This window comes from Bufo bufo, chromosome 5 (genome assembly GCF_905171765.1).
Source record: "Bufo bufo chromosome 5, aBufBuf1.1, whole genome shotgun sequence".
Taxonomy (NCBI): domain Eukaryota; kingdom Metazoa; phylum Chordata; class Amphibia; order Anura; family Bufonidae; genus Bufo; species Bufo bufo.
In genome coordinates, this window is record NC_053393.1 from 251,171,405 (window position 1) to 251,185,750 (window position 14,346).

At 44.1% G+C, this 14,346-nt stretch overlaps 1 protein-coding gene and 1 long non-coding RNA gene across 3 annotated transcripts in view; both read right to left on the reverse strand.

The window, feature by feature from the left end:
- TERT (telomerase reverse transcriptase) overlaps positions 1-14,346 on the reverse strand; it is a 153,529-nt gene that overhangs the window by 70,829 nt on the left and 68,354 nt on the right. The window lies entirely within an intron of this gene.
- On the reverse strand, positions 377-604 carry LOC121001755. The gene is made up of 2 exons (XR_005779129.1): positions 564-604; positions 377-506 (listed from the first exon to the last, which is right to left on the reverse strand). It is a non-coding gene; the product is annotated as an uncharacterized LOC121001755 (long non-coding RNA).

Below are 14,346 nucleotides of genomic sequence, written 5' to 3' on the forward strand. Positions count from 1 at the left end.
AAAATGATTAATTTGCTTATGTATCATGAGATCGCACTATAGGGATTATTAGTAAAGAAAAAAAAAAAACGTTTTAATGGGGTGACAGAAACCCTTTAAATATTACTTTATTATAAATATATTTCCAAATACCTTTCATTAGTTATAATGGCTCGTTTTGAGCATACATCAGGGGAAATAAAATGGCTACCATCCTATTAGCACACACAAAACCTGTCCTAATCACACAGCAGGACAAGTTACTTCACAACACTGAGCTAAAGATCTGCCTAATCCTCCTCTCTGCTCTACTTGTCAGGGATTATAATCCTGAATATAATTTAATATGATCTTCAGCTGAATCTCTGTAGGAAAGAAGTTCATGAGGAGACAAGAAGTACAGAGAGGATGGACAGGACAGACTGTGGTAATGTGGGTCTGTGGTAATGAAGACTGCATACAAGTGCTACTGCTCATTAGCAACATCCCCACCCTCCTTTCAGTACTTCATGTCTCCTCATGAATTCCTACAGAGATTCAGCGGAAGATCTTACTAAACTGTATTCAGGACCATAATCCCTGACAAGTAGAGCAGAGAGGAGGATGAGGCAGCTCTTTACCTCAGTGTTGTGAAGTGATGTGTCCTGCTGTGTGATTAGGACAGGTTTTGTGTGTACTAATAGGACGCCGGCCATTTTATTTCCCCTGATGATTGCTTCCTAGACAAAATGAGCCGTTATAACTAATGAAAGGTATTTGGGAATATAGTTATAATAAAATAATAAAGTATTTTCAGTAATTTTATTTTCTTAATTCCAAGAGAACCCCTTTAATGAAAGCAAGTGGGAAATGATTGCTATGGTGGAATATGGTTCTCCCCTAGATTTCTCTTTTTCACTTTTGCAGCTGTGATGGTTAGTGTATGTTAAAACAGATAGTGGATATGCGCAAAAAACATTACATTATCTTAACCCTTTAAAAGTTATGTACAACTTTGGGGGCATTTTTTTTTTTTTGCATTGTACTCATTTTGAGCTAAAAATCTTTTTTTAAATGGTCTTTATTAAAATATGGATTCCTTTTTTCTGTACAGAGTTGAGATGCTTTAGTAGCAGCCTGTGGGTTTTCTGTCTTTTCCATCATTTGGGGAGCTGACGGGAACCTTATCTCTGCTCTCTGACAATAGAAACACACATTATAGCTTAGTTCTTATCTTACTGATAAGAAAGTGGCTTAGAGAAGTGTTTAAGTGAAAATACCAGTCACACAGTTAAAAAAAACAGTTAACCTTTTGTTACACAGTGGCTCAAAATTTTTAACAAAGGCCAACTTAAAATATGATTTTTAGACAAAAATGAGTAAAATGCTTCAGAATGTGTACATAGCCTTTAAAGGGAACCTGTCATCGTGATTTTGTGTATAGAGCTGAGGACATGGGTTGCTAGATGGCCGCTAGCACATCCGCAATACCCAGTCCCCATAGCTCTGTATGCTTTTATTGTGTAAAAAAATCGATTTGATACATATGCAAATTAACCTGAGATGAGTCCTGTCCCTGAGATGAGTCAGATGTTCATATATGAGGGCTTATTTTTAGCGGGACAAGATGCATTTTTTAATGGCACCATTTAATATACCATGTCTGTTATTGGAAAACGAGAAAAAAAATGTATTTAGGGGTTAAAATGAAAAAAATAAATAAAAACTATTCCTCCAAGGTTTTTGGGGTTTTGACATCACTGTGTTCACAAAGCTTGTATACTTTTGCATAAAAATAAAAACCTTTGGAAAAATCTACACTTTCTTTGCATCACCATTTTCAGACAGCCATAAGTTTTTTATATTTCCTTCCACACATCTGTATGAGGGCTTGTATGAGAACGAACTATAGTTTTTATTGGTACCATTTTTGTGGTACGTACAACTTTATGATCACTGTTATTCAATTTTTTAAGGGCTCTTTCACACTTGCGTTGTTCTGTTCCGGCATAGAGTTCCGTCGTCGGGGCTCTATGCCGGAAGAATCCTGATCAGGATTATCCCCATGCATTCTGAATGGAGAGAAATCCGTTCAGGATGCATCAGGATGTCTTCAGTTCCGGACCGGAACGTTTTTTGGCCGGAGAAAATACCGCAGCATGCTGCGCTTTTTGCTCCGGCCAAAAATCCTGAACACTTGCCGCAAGGCCGGATCCGGAATTCATGCCCATTGAAAGGCATTAATCAGGATCCGGCCTTAAGCTAAACATCGTTTCGGCGCATTACCGGATCCTTTTTCTGAATGGTTACCATGGCTGCCAGGACGCTAAAGTCCTGTTTGCCATGGTAAAGTGTAGTGGGGAGCAGTATACTTACCGTCCGTGCGGCTCCCGGGGCGCTTCAGAGTGACGTCAGGGCGCCCCACGCGCCACGTCATCCATGCGCATGGGGCGCTCTGACGTCATTCTGGAGCGCTCCGGGAGCCGCACAGACTTTAAGTATACAGCTCCCCACTACTACTATGGCAATCAGGACTTTAATAGAGTCCTGGGTGCCATAGTAACACTGAACGCATTTTGAAGACGGATCAGTCTTCAAATGCTTTCAGTTCACTTGCGGTGTTACAGATCCGGCGGGCACCTCCGGCAGTACACGACAGATCTGGACAACGCAAGTGTGAAAGAGCCCTTAGGGGGAAAGGTGACTAAAAATGGTGACTCGTGTTTTTCATTTTGTTTCGATTACAGCGTTTACTGCACAGGAATTTTTAAAAAATATTTCAATATTTCAGACACACTGATACCTGATATGTTTATTTTTTATTGTTAATATATTCTTATATGTAAAATTGGGAACGAGGCCAATTTAAATCTTTTATATAAAAAAAATTTAAAAAAGTTTTTTTCTCTCTTTATTTAATAACTATTAGTCCACTTAGAGGGCTACAACATGGGATCTTTTGATCCCTTGTCCTATTCACCCTACTAGATATCTATTAGGGTGAATAGTATTTTTAAACTGTCCCTGCTGAGCTGTGCTTCGTGCAAAGAGCAGCAGAGAACTTAACATGGAAGCCTGGAAGGCTTCAGCAGCGTCCAGGCTGCCATGGTAACCAATTGGAGTCTTGGGGTTTCACTGTTGGGGCTCCGATCGCAAAGCAGAGGGAGACGCATCCCTCTGCCTTACCTCACAGCTGCCGTTATAAGTGTTGATCGCCGCACCTGAGGGGTTAAATTATGCGGTTCAGTGGGATCGTCGTTTCCTGTCATTGTAGCCGGGTTTCGGCTGTGAAATAGAGCCGGCACCCGCTGTCTATAGATGGGCTCACCGCAGCAGTCCGCTCCGTACGTTCCCACTGTGGCATATGGGTAGGTCATGGTGGTTGAAGGGGTTAAAGCATCACCAAGATCAACCCTATCAAACCAGGAATACTGGTTGTTCGGACTCATCATGCTGATTAAAACAATATCTTTCTTTTGTCTGGATGCTAAATAGCTGCAGAGATATCTGCATTTTATTCATATGTAAATGAGAACTTTGAGCACCAGGAGGCGTGCTGAATCCTCTGAGCACCGCTTTGTAACACCCCCTGTGCTCTGCACGCTCTCCCCTCCACTTGATTTACAGGGCTAGACATGCTGAGGGCTAACTGTGTCCTAGCATGTAAATATCATATACTCTATGTATTATATCTTCAACCCATTAACATCTGCTCAGAAAGCCAATATGCATATTACAGGCCTCATGCACACGGCCGTTGTTGTGGTCCGCATCTGAGCCGCATTTTTTGTGGCTCGGGTGCGGATCATTCACTTCAATGGGGCCCAAAAAGATGCAAACAGCCCTCCGTGTGCTGTCCGCATCCGTTGCCCTGTTCCATATATATAGCATGTCCTATATACAATGGGCCGTCCGTTCCGTAAATTGCGGAAGGCACACGGGCGGCTTCCGTTTTTTGCGGATCTGAGGTTTGCAGACCGCAAAAAATGGAACGTTCGTGTGCATGAGGCCTTAGGCTACCTTCACACCTGCGTTGTTAATTCTGGTATTGAGATCCGGCAGTGGAACTCAATACAGGAATTAAATGGATCTGTTTTTAATTTTGAACATCAGGATGCATCGGTTCCGTTAGGATACGGTTGTGTGAAATCAAAACAAAACAAAAAATGGATCACTAAATACATTGACAAATCAGTTTTTTTATGCTCCTAAAAACGGATCCGTCACTATTGACGTACTGTCACGAGAGGCAGACGGCGGGCTTCTTGTCCCCCGCGCCTTGTTCTCGCGGCAGCCAGGACATTCACGTCGTCTGGCTGCGCTCTCCTGTCTGCGGCGTCCCGGTTGTCATGGTGATGGGGAGGCGGGACGTTCGGCCGCACTCCTCCTGCAGGAGCGGCCGACGCTCCCTGTCACCATGGGGGCCAGCTGGGGCTGAGCACCGAGCTAGGTACTCGGCTACTGTCAGAGAGGAGGGATCATGTGACGCTGGCCACGTCACATGACCCCTTCCCTCCACTATTTAAACAGGCAACCTGCTGGCCACAGGATGCCTGTGATTTTCGTCCCTTAGGCTGGGGGACCGGATGGCAGCTCAGGGGGTGCACTTCCGCTCTATCTTGCTACCCGTGACACTACCCCTTGTGACAGAATCAAAGGCCCATTATTAAGCATGGACCCTCTACAGAGCCTCACCGAACATGTGCAGGGTCTTGCTCAAATAGTACAGGAACTTGGGGAGAGGCTACAGGTACAGGAGACCATCCGAACTCCGAGGGTTGGTATTATCATCTCCCTGCTTCAAGGGGACCCCCAGGAGTGGGCCTTTTCTTTGCCACAGGATTCCCCTTGTCTTAATTCTGTGGACCTCTTTTTCCAGGCCTTAGGGGTTCTTTATGATGAACCCGACCGAGCCTCTGTTGCAGAATCTAAATTAAGGCCCTCACAGTTATGCAAGTGGTGCGTTCCCTCGAGCTGGAACGAATCAGCGCTCAAATGTCAATTTAGGGCAGGCTTGACTGAGAAGTTAAAAGACATGTTGGTTTGTTATCCCTGTCCTGACTCTTTTTTTTTTTTTAAACCAAATTTTATTTATTTTGATTTATCAAAAAGTTCTTTTACAGAATCCAATGTTTACAAAGTAGTGTTACATACATTTCTTGATAAAAATTTATACTGGTTTGACAAAATGTCATGTTCAATGAAACTTCAGTTCAAACTCCCCCCCCCTCAGCTTCAAGAGGATCAGGTCCAATCCTATCAACAAGGTATTAGATATTAGATAATCTATTGTTCCAATTTGCCTAAAGTACCCTTTAATTGTTCCTGTAAGTACCAGCTGTCCTGACTCTTTAGAGGAGACCATGACGCTAGCCATCAGACTAGATAGACGGATCTTCTTCAATCTGAGGCTTCCCCCATTGAACCCAAGATGGAGGCCCACTCGGACGAGCCCATGCAGCTCGGGATGACGCGAAGAGTACTACGCCGTCGTCGGGGCTCTTGTTTCCTAAAGCTCCGCCTTCTGGAAAAGGATCCAAGGACAAGGTACTCCCGGAGGTGGTAAGAAGTAAATTATTGCTGCCGGTTTCAATTGCCTTTGGGGTCTTAAAGGGGTCAGGAAATGCCTTTGTGGATTCAGGGTCAGCTTTTAGTTTTATTGATTGCAAATTTGTTGAACAGATGGGAATTCCTATACTAGAATTGTCCACCCCGATCCAGGTAGTCGCCATCGATTTTACCCCCCTGCTAGGGGGCACAGTAAAACTCTGTACTCCGGAGGTTACCCTGTCTGTAGGGATCTGCCACTCAGAGAAATGTTCTTTCTTTGTTTTAGAGAATCTTCCTGTTCAGGTAGTCCTTGGTATGCCCTGGCTTCAGCAGCACAATCTGGTCATTAACTGGAGTTCGGGCGAGTTAGAGAGATGGGGGCCTAACTGTAGTTCTTGCTTAACCGTAGTTCAAGCTGGGGTTTAATCAGATATTATTCCTCATTTTATTGCTGATTATTCTGATGTTTTTTCCACCACTGAGACCGATACTCTCCCTCCCCATAGGTCTTATGACTGTGTTATTGACTTGGTTCCTGAGTCCAAATTTCCTGAGCGCAAGGCCATGAAAGACTATATCCAGGAGAGTCTCAAGAAGGGACATATTAGGCCCTCCACCTCTCCCCTCGGAGCAGGATTCTTTTTCGTTAAAAAGAAGGACGGTGGTCTCAGGCCCTGCATTGACTATAGAAATTTGAATAAAATCACTATTAGGAATCAGTATTCCATCCCGTTGATTCCTGATTTGTTTAACCAGATTTTGGGTGCTTCGTGGTTTTCTAAATTTGATTTGAGAGGGGCTTATAACCTTGTTCGTATTAAGGAGGGAGATGAATGGAAAACTGCTTTTAATACTCCAGAGGGACACTTTGAGTATCTTGTTATGCCATTCGGTCTTTGCAATGCCCCAGCTGTATTTCAGAATTTCATGAATGACATTTTTAGAGAACTTATCGGCAAAGTTATGATTGCTTATCTCGATGATATTCTTGTCTTTTCACCTGACTGGGATTCTCATGTGTCTCACATCAGAGTGGTTCTTAAAATCCTCAGGGAGAATCATCTGTCTGTTAAATTAGAAAAATGTGTGTTTGGAGTTCAAGAGATTCCCTTTCTCAGCTATATTCTTACTCCTCATTCATTTAAAATGGATCCCAGTAAGGTTCAGGCTATCCAAGACTGGGTAAGACCATCCTCCTTAAAGGCACTCCAATGATTTTTAGGATTAGCCAATTTTTACCGTAAATTCCTAAAAAAAATCTGTTATTGCCAAGGCCCTTACGGATTTAACTAAAAAAGGTTCTGATTTGGTTAACTGGTCGTTGGAGGCCTGTCGGGCTTTTGATACTCTAAAAAATTGATTTCAAATGGCCCCAGTCTTGGTTCAGCCCGATACCGAGGAACCTTTTGTGGTGGAGGTTGATGCCTCAGAGGATGGTGTGGGGGCCATCCTTTCTCAGGAGTCTTCTAACCTCATTAATTTAAGGTCATGCACCTTCTTCTCTCGCAAGTTGTCTCCTTCGGAGAGAAATTACGATATTGGAAACCGCGAATTACTGGCCATAAAATGGGCATTTGAGGAATGGAGGCATTTTTTAGAAGGGGTTATACACCGTATTACTGTCCTCACCGATCATAAGAACTTAGTGTTTCTCGAGGCGGCCAAACGCCTTAATCCTGGACAAGCCAGATGGGCCCTGTTTTTTACTTGTTTTAACTTTTCTGTTACTTTCAGACCCGGAAGTAAAAATATTAAGGCAGATGCCTTGTCCCGGAGTTTTAATGCCGTCCAACCTCCTGACACCCCCCCGGAACCCATCTTGCCGGCAAGCATCTTTGTGGCAGCAGTTTCTGTGGATCTTTCCTCTGAGATTCAACGGGCTCAGAAACTTGCTCTTCCACAAACACCGGCAGATAAGTTGTTCGTTCCTGAGTGCTTTCGTTTTCAATTATTGTGTGAATGTCATGACTCCGTGCTGTGTGGTCATCCAGGTATCGCTGCCACTAAGGATTTGCTGCTGAGGTCTTTCTGGTGGCCCACTTTGTCTAAAGATGTACGGTCTTATGTTTTAGCTTGCGATGTATGTGCCAGGTCTAAGACCCCGAGAACACATCCCACTGGTGAACTACAACCACTACCCATTCCCTGCAAGCCATGGTCTCACATTTACATGGATTTTATTTCTGATCTGCCTCCTCTGAGGGGAAGTCAGTGGTGTGGGTAGTGGTTGACCGTTTTAGCAAGATGGTGCACTTTGTTCCCTTAAGTAAGCTCCCTGATGCGAAGACCTTAGCATCCTTGTTCATTGAACATGTGGTACGTCTGCATGGTGTCCCTGAGAATATCGTCTCTGATAGAGGCGTTCAGTTTGTTTCTAGTTTCTGGAGGGCTTTTTGTCGAAGACGCGACATCTCTTTGTCCTTTTCGTCTGCTTTCCATCCACAGACCAATGGGCAGACGGAACGGTTAAATCAGGCAGTGGAGCTTTTTCTAAGGTGCTATGTATCACATAATCAACTCTTATGGGTGAGATACCTCCCGTTGGCAGAATTCGCCATCAACAATCGGGTTTAATTCTTCCACGGGGGTGTCTCCTTTTTTTTGTAACAGTGGTTTGCATCCTCGCTTTAGTTCTAATCCCTCCGCATCCTCACTCAACCCGCAGGCAGATTCTTTTACCTCTAGACTGTGCACTGTGAACCTGGAAAAGGCCCAGGAAACTCAGTGGAAACATGCCAATAAGAGACGTTCCAAGGGGGTAAATTTTGTACTCGGCGATAAGGTGTGGTTGTCGACTAAGAATCTTGCTTTGAAACAGTGTTCTAGGAAATTCTCTCCGCGTTTCATTGGACCATACAATATTATTGAGGTTATTAACCCAGTGTCTTTTAGACTTAAGCTACCCGATTCCCTTCGTATACATGATGTGTTTCATAAGTCGTTACTTAAGAGATGTGTCACCAGTGGTTCCAGTTAAAGAACTTCCTCCACCTGTGGAGGTTGAGGGTCAGGAGGAATTCATTATTTCTAAAATAATAGATGTCAGAAAGGTTAGAAATTCCTTTCAATACCTGGTCCACTGGAAAGGTTTTGGACCTGAGGAGAGGTCCTGGATGCCTATGTCTAGTATGCATGCTTCCAGGTTAATTGCTAAATTTCACCGGGAACACCCTGAGAAACCCTGTCCGCAATTGTTGGGTCCGGATGCCCCTCGTGGAAGGGGGGGGTACTGTCACGAAAGGCAGACGGCGGGCTTCTTGTTCCCTGCGCCGCCGTTGGCCTCCGATCTCGCGGCAGCCAGGACATTAACGTCGTCTGGCTGCGCTCTCCTGTCTGCGGCGTCCCGGTTGTCATGGTGACGGGGGAGGCGGGACGTTCGGCCGCACTCCTCCTGCAGGAGCGGCCGACGCTCCCTGTCACCATGGGGACCAGCTGGGGCTGAGCGCCGAGCTAGGCACTCGGCTACTGTCAGGGAGGAGGGATCATGTGACGCTGGCCACGTCACATGACCCCTTCCCTCCACTATTTAAACAGGCAACCTGCTGGCCACAGGTTGCCTGTGATTTTCGTCCCTTAGGCTGTGTATTGTTATTATTAGCTGACCTCTGGTATTGACCCTTGATCTGCTTTCTGACACCTCTTCTGCCTGCTCCTTGGACCTTGACGCTACCTCCCGGATTTTGACCTCGGCTTGCTTTCGGATTTTGTCTTTGCCTCTTCCCTGGTACTGACGTGACCTCCCGGATTTTGACCTCGGCTCGCTCTCGGATTTGTCTCTGTCTCCTCCCTTGTACTGACGTGACCTCCTGGACTGACCTCGTCTAGTTGACCCGCCTTGCCCTTCCGTTTTTGGAGGTACCTTGTTTGCTCTACCTCTCTGTCCGCTCGAGTGCTACTTCTCGTTGGCTGTCCGCTTTCCTGCTGTCTCTATCTCTCTGCTTGCACTTACGCAGGTCAGGGACCGTTGCCCAGTTGCGCCCCGTCACCTAGGGCGGGTGGTGCAAGTAGGCAGGGACAGGGGACCGGGTGGCAGCTCAGGGGGTGCACTTCCGCTCTATCTTGCTACCCGTGACACTACCCCTTGTGACACTTACATTGTTTTCAGTGACTGATCCGTTTTTATGACCGGACACAAAACCGCAGCTTGCAGCGGTTTTGTGTCCGGTCAAGAAACAGAATGTTTATGGAATGGAAGACATCCTAATGCATCCCAAGCAGATCTAATTCCGTTCAGAATACGTGAAACGTTTTTTTCCAGTATTGAGATCCTCTGCCGGAAAACAACAACGCAAGTGTGAAAGTAGCCTTATTCACAAGCACAATATATAATATGTGTTAGCTTAGAACTATATTAAAAGGATGCATCTCTATGTGGTAATGCTATAGTTTTGTGATAAGTGCATAGCTTTGCATGTAGAGATCCTAGGTTTGAATCCTTGGAAAGATTTACATAAACTTGTTTTTCTGTTATTTTTTTCTCTCTCTCTCATTTAACGCATAATTAAAGGCTATACTACAATAAATGATATAAAATCATATAATAACAATAAAATGCCTTGCTATATTGAGAATAGTGTTTTTTTGCTTAGAAACCTGAATAATATTACTGGTTTATTTACAGGTCCAATATATGATTATAAAGAAACCAGAAATAGGCCTAAGCTTTTTAGGCCTAAAAACATTATTTTCAATATGGTAAAGATATATGAGGTAATTTATCAAACTGGTGTAAAGTAGAACTGGCTTAGTTGTCCATAGCAACCAACCAGATTCCACCTTTCATTTTCCAAATGAGCTGAATCTGTTTGGTTGCTATGGGCAACTAAGCCAGTTCTACTTTACACCAGTTTGATAAATTACCACAATAGACTTTTATTATGGGTAAAGGGAACCTGTCACCTGGATTTTGGGTATAGAGCTGAGGACATGGGCTGCTAGATCACCTCTAGCACATCCACAATATCCATTCCCCATAGCTCTCTGTGCTTTTATTGTGTCAAAAAAAGATTTTACATATATGTAAATGAGGCTACTAACGTTTCCGGAGCCCAGCCACGCCAACTATGCCCCTTAACACTGACCATAGGTTACAGTCTCCTTAACTGACCTCCACCATTCCCGGACCCCTTAACCACTTGCCATCTGGGCCATTTGCCCCCTTCCTGACCAGGCCTAATTTTGCAAAACTGACATATCTCACTTTATGTGGTAATAACTTTGGAACGCCTTTATTTATCCAAGTCATTCAGAGATTGTTTTCTCGTGACACATTGTACTTCATGATAGTCATAAATTTGAGTCAAAATATTTCACCTTTATTTATGAAAAAACCCCAAATTTACCCAAAATTTTGAGAAATTCGCAATTTTCTAAATTTCAATTTCTCTGCTTTTAAAACAGAAAGTGATACCTCATAAAATATTTATTACGTAACATTCCCCATATGTCTACTTTATGTTGGCATCATTTTGGAAATGTCATTTGATTTTTTTAGGACGTTAGAAGGCTTAGAAGTTTAGAAGCAATTCTTCAAATTTTTAAGAAAATTGCCAAAACCCACTTTTTAAGGACCAGTTCAGGTCTGAAGTCACTTTGTGGGGCCTACATAGTGGATACCTCCATAAATGACCCCATTGTAGAAACTACACCCCTCAAGGTATTCAAAACCAATTTTACAAACTTTGTTAACCCTTTATGAGTTCCACAAGAATTAAAGGAAAATGGAGATCAAATTTTTTAATTTCACTTTTTTGGCAGATTTTCTATTTTAATCCAATTTTTTCTTTAACACATAGATGGTTAACAGCCAAACAAAACTCAATATTTATTACCCAGATTCTGCGGTTTACAGAAACACCCCACATGTGGTCATAAACTGCTGTATGGGCACACGGCAGGGCGCAGAAGAAAAGGAACTCCACATGGTTTTTAGATGCCATGTCCCATTTGAAGCCCCCTGATGTACCCTTACAGTAGAAACTCCCAAGAAGTGACCCCATTTTGGAAACTAGGGGATAAGGTGCCAGCTTTATTAGTACTATTTTTGGGTACATAGGATTTTTTGATCATTCATTATAACACTTTATGGGGCAAGGTGACCAAAAAATTGGTTGTTTTAGCACAGTTTCTATTTATTTATTTATTTTTACAGCGTTCATCTGAGGGGTTCAGTCAAGTGACATTTTTATAGAGCAGATTGTTACGGACGTGGCGATACCTAATATGTATACTTTTTCTCATTTATTAAAGTTTTACACAATAATAGCATTTTTGAAACAAAAAAATTATGTTTCCATGTTCTGAGAGCTATAGTTTTTTTATTTTTTGAGAGATTTTCTTATGTAGGGGCTCATTTTTTGCGGGACGAGGTTACGGTTTTATTGGTACCATTTTGTGGAACATACGCGTTTTTGATCACTTGGTGTTGCACCTTTTGTGATGTAAGGTGACAAAAATTGCTTGTTTTGACACAGTTTTTTTTTTTTTTTTTTACGGTGTTCACCCAAGGGGTTAGGTCATGTGATATTTTTATAGAGCTGGTTTTTACGGACGCGGCAATACCAAATATGTCTATTTTATTTTATTTTTTCTATTTTTTTAAAAAAAAATATATTCCTTACTTGGGGACTTTTTTTTATTTTATTTTTTCAACCCTTTATTTTTATTTTTTTTTATTTTACACTTTTCGTCCCCCATAAGGTCATACAAGACCTCTGGGGGACATTTGCTTCACTTTTTCTTTTTTTTTTCACTGTTGATTTCTCCTGTAACTGGGGCTGACATAGTAGCCCCAGTTACAGAAGAAATGCACCCCCCAGAGAGGCTGTACAGCATAATTCTGCGCTGTACAGCCTCACAGCAGGGCTGATCGAGGTCTGTGGATGACCTCACACAGCCACTGCACTCTCCGGTCACGGCGGTCACATGACCGCCGGGCCGGAACAGGAAGCGCACAGCGCTTCCTGCTCTGCATACACAGCGCTCGGTGAGCGCTGTGTCTGCAGCGATCCAGAAGGCAGGGACACCTGGGAACTGTCCCTGCCTTCTCTCTGGGTTGCCCTGCTGTCACTGACAGCGGGCAACCCGATCAGCAGCTGCACGATTAGCGTGCAGCTGCGATTTCTGAAAGGACGTTTTAAAACCTGCTTTCAGAAATAGAGGTTCACCCATAGGACGTTTATATCCTATGGGCGGACGGAAAGTGGTTAACAGAGACCTCCACATTGACTGCCCCCATAATAGTGACTGCCACAGTACCACGCTCCCTTAACAGTGACCTCCACTGTACCCTGCTCCCTTAACAGTGACCTCACAGTACCCCGCTGCCTTAACAGTGACCTCACAGTACCCCACTGCCTTAACAGTGACCTCACAGTACCCCGCTGCCCCTTTAATAGTGGCCTCCACAGTCCCCTCCTCCCTTAACAGTGACCTCCACAGCGGCATGCCCCCTTAACAGTAACATCTGCAGCGCCATTCCCTTTAACAGTGACCTCCACAGCGGCCGCTCCTTTATTAGTGACCTCCACAGTACCCTGTCTCGTTAACATTGATTTCCACAATAACTCGCCCCCTCCACAGAGCTCCGTTCCCTTAAGATTTGACTTCCACGGTTTTAGGCCGGACAGTCCGGCTTTCAGACTCCCTGTGCTCCGTGCGGTGCAGGTCCTTGACAGACACAGCTCACTCTCAGACAGCAGCACTGTGCTATCTGAGCATGAGCTGCAGGGAGAAAGTCACCCTCCCTCCCAATTCTGCAGCTGCCAGAAGTTGATTTTTACCTTTGTTTTTTCAATCCCTGTCGGGTGCGGAGTGGGAGGGGCATGGCCTAAACGGGGCGGAGGCGGGGTTTTTAAGTCCGTCTTTTCGGGGTGGCTTGAATGGCCACCCTACCTGCCCCCTGAACTGTGACCTCCACAGCACTCCACTCCCTTAACATGAATGGCCACTCCCGTGTCATTCACAGCGCCCTGCCCCTTTAAAGCTGACCTGCAGCAGTGAAGAAAAACTGCTGGGTTGTTATGGAAACCTGGTGTAAAACGGTGTGTATGAGGAGACTAAGGGCCTGCCAGCTTCTATTGGCTAATAAGGGACATGTGACCGTGGCCATGTCAGTTGGGATATGACGAGAAAGACCTGCAGGCTTCTATTGGCTAATGTAGGTCATGTGATGTGCCATATTTGCATTTGTTGGGAATATCTCAGGAACTAGAGAGCTAGAGAGCTGAGACCTGGTCTAAAACCTTCCCGGACACCTGATGTACCCGTGTGCCAAATATCGTGATTGTAAATGCGACGGTGCAGATTCCTTTAGTGGACATACACACATACATTTAGCTTTATATATTAGATATTGTGACTGTGAACACAGCAGTAAAATGTATATTAGCTTTCTGTATATTAGCCCTCACAGGATTCAGCCCCGCCTCCTGGTGCTCGAACTTCTCATTTGCATATGAATAAAAACACAGATATCTCTGCAGCTGTTTAGCACAGACAAAAGAAAGAAAGGTATTGTTTTAGTCAGCACGATGAGCCCTACCAGTTCATCCTGGTGACAGAACCCCTTTAATTCACCTCTATTATCAGGGTTGTTCCAGAAGGACAACTATAGGACAACCTATCCACAGATAGGACAACCTATCCACAGGACAGCTGATAAGTGTCTGGTGGGAATGTCTGACTACCAAGAATCCCACCAATTATAAGAAATAGAGTCTTCTATTCACCATGTCAATGAGCAGTGATTGAGTATGTGCACTAGCACTATATTCAAACTGTATGAGTCTGCTGGAGATAGCCAAGCACTGCAGTCTGCCATCTTCAATAATACCACAG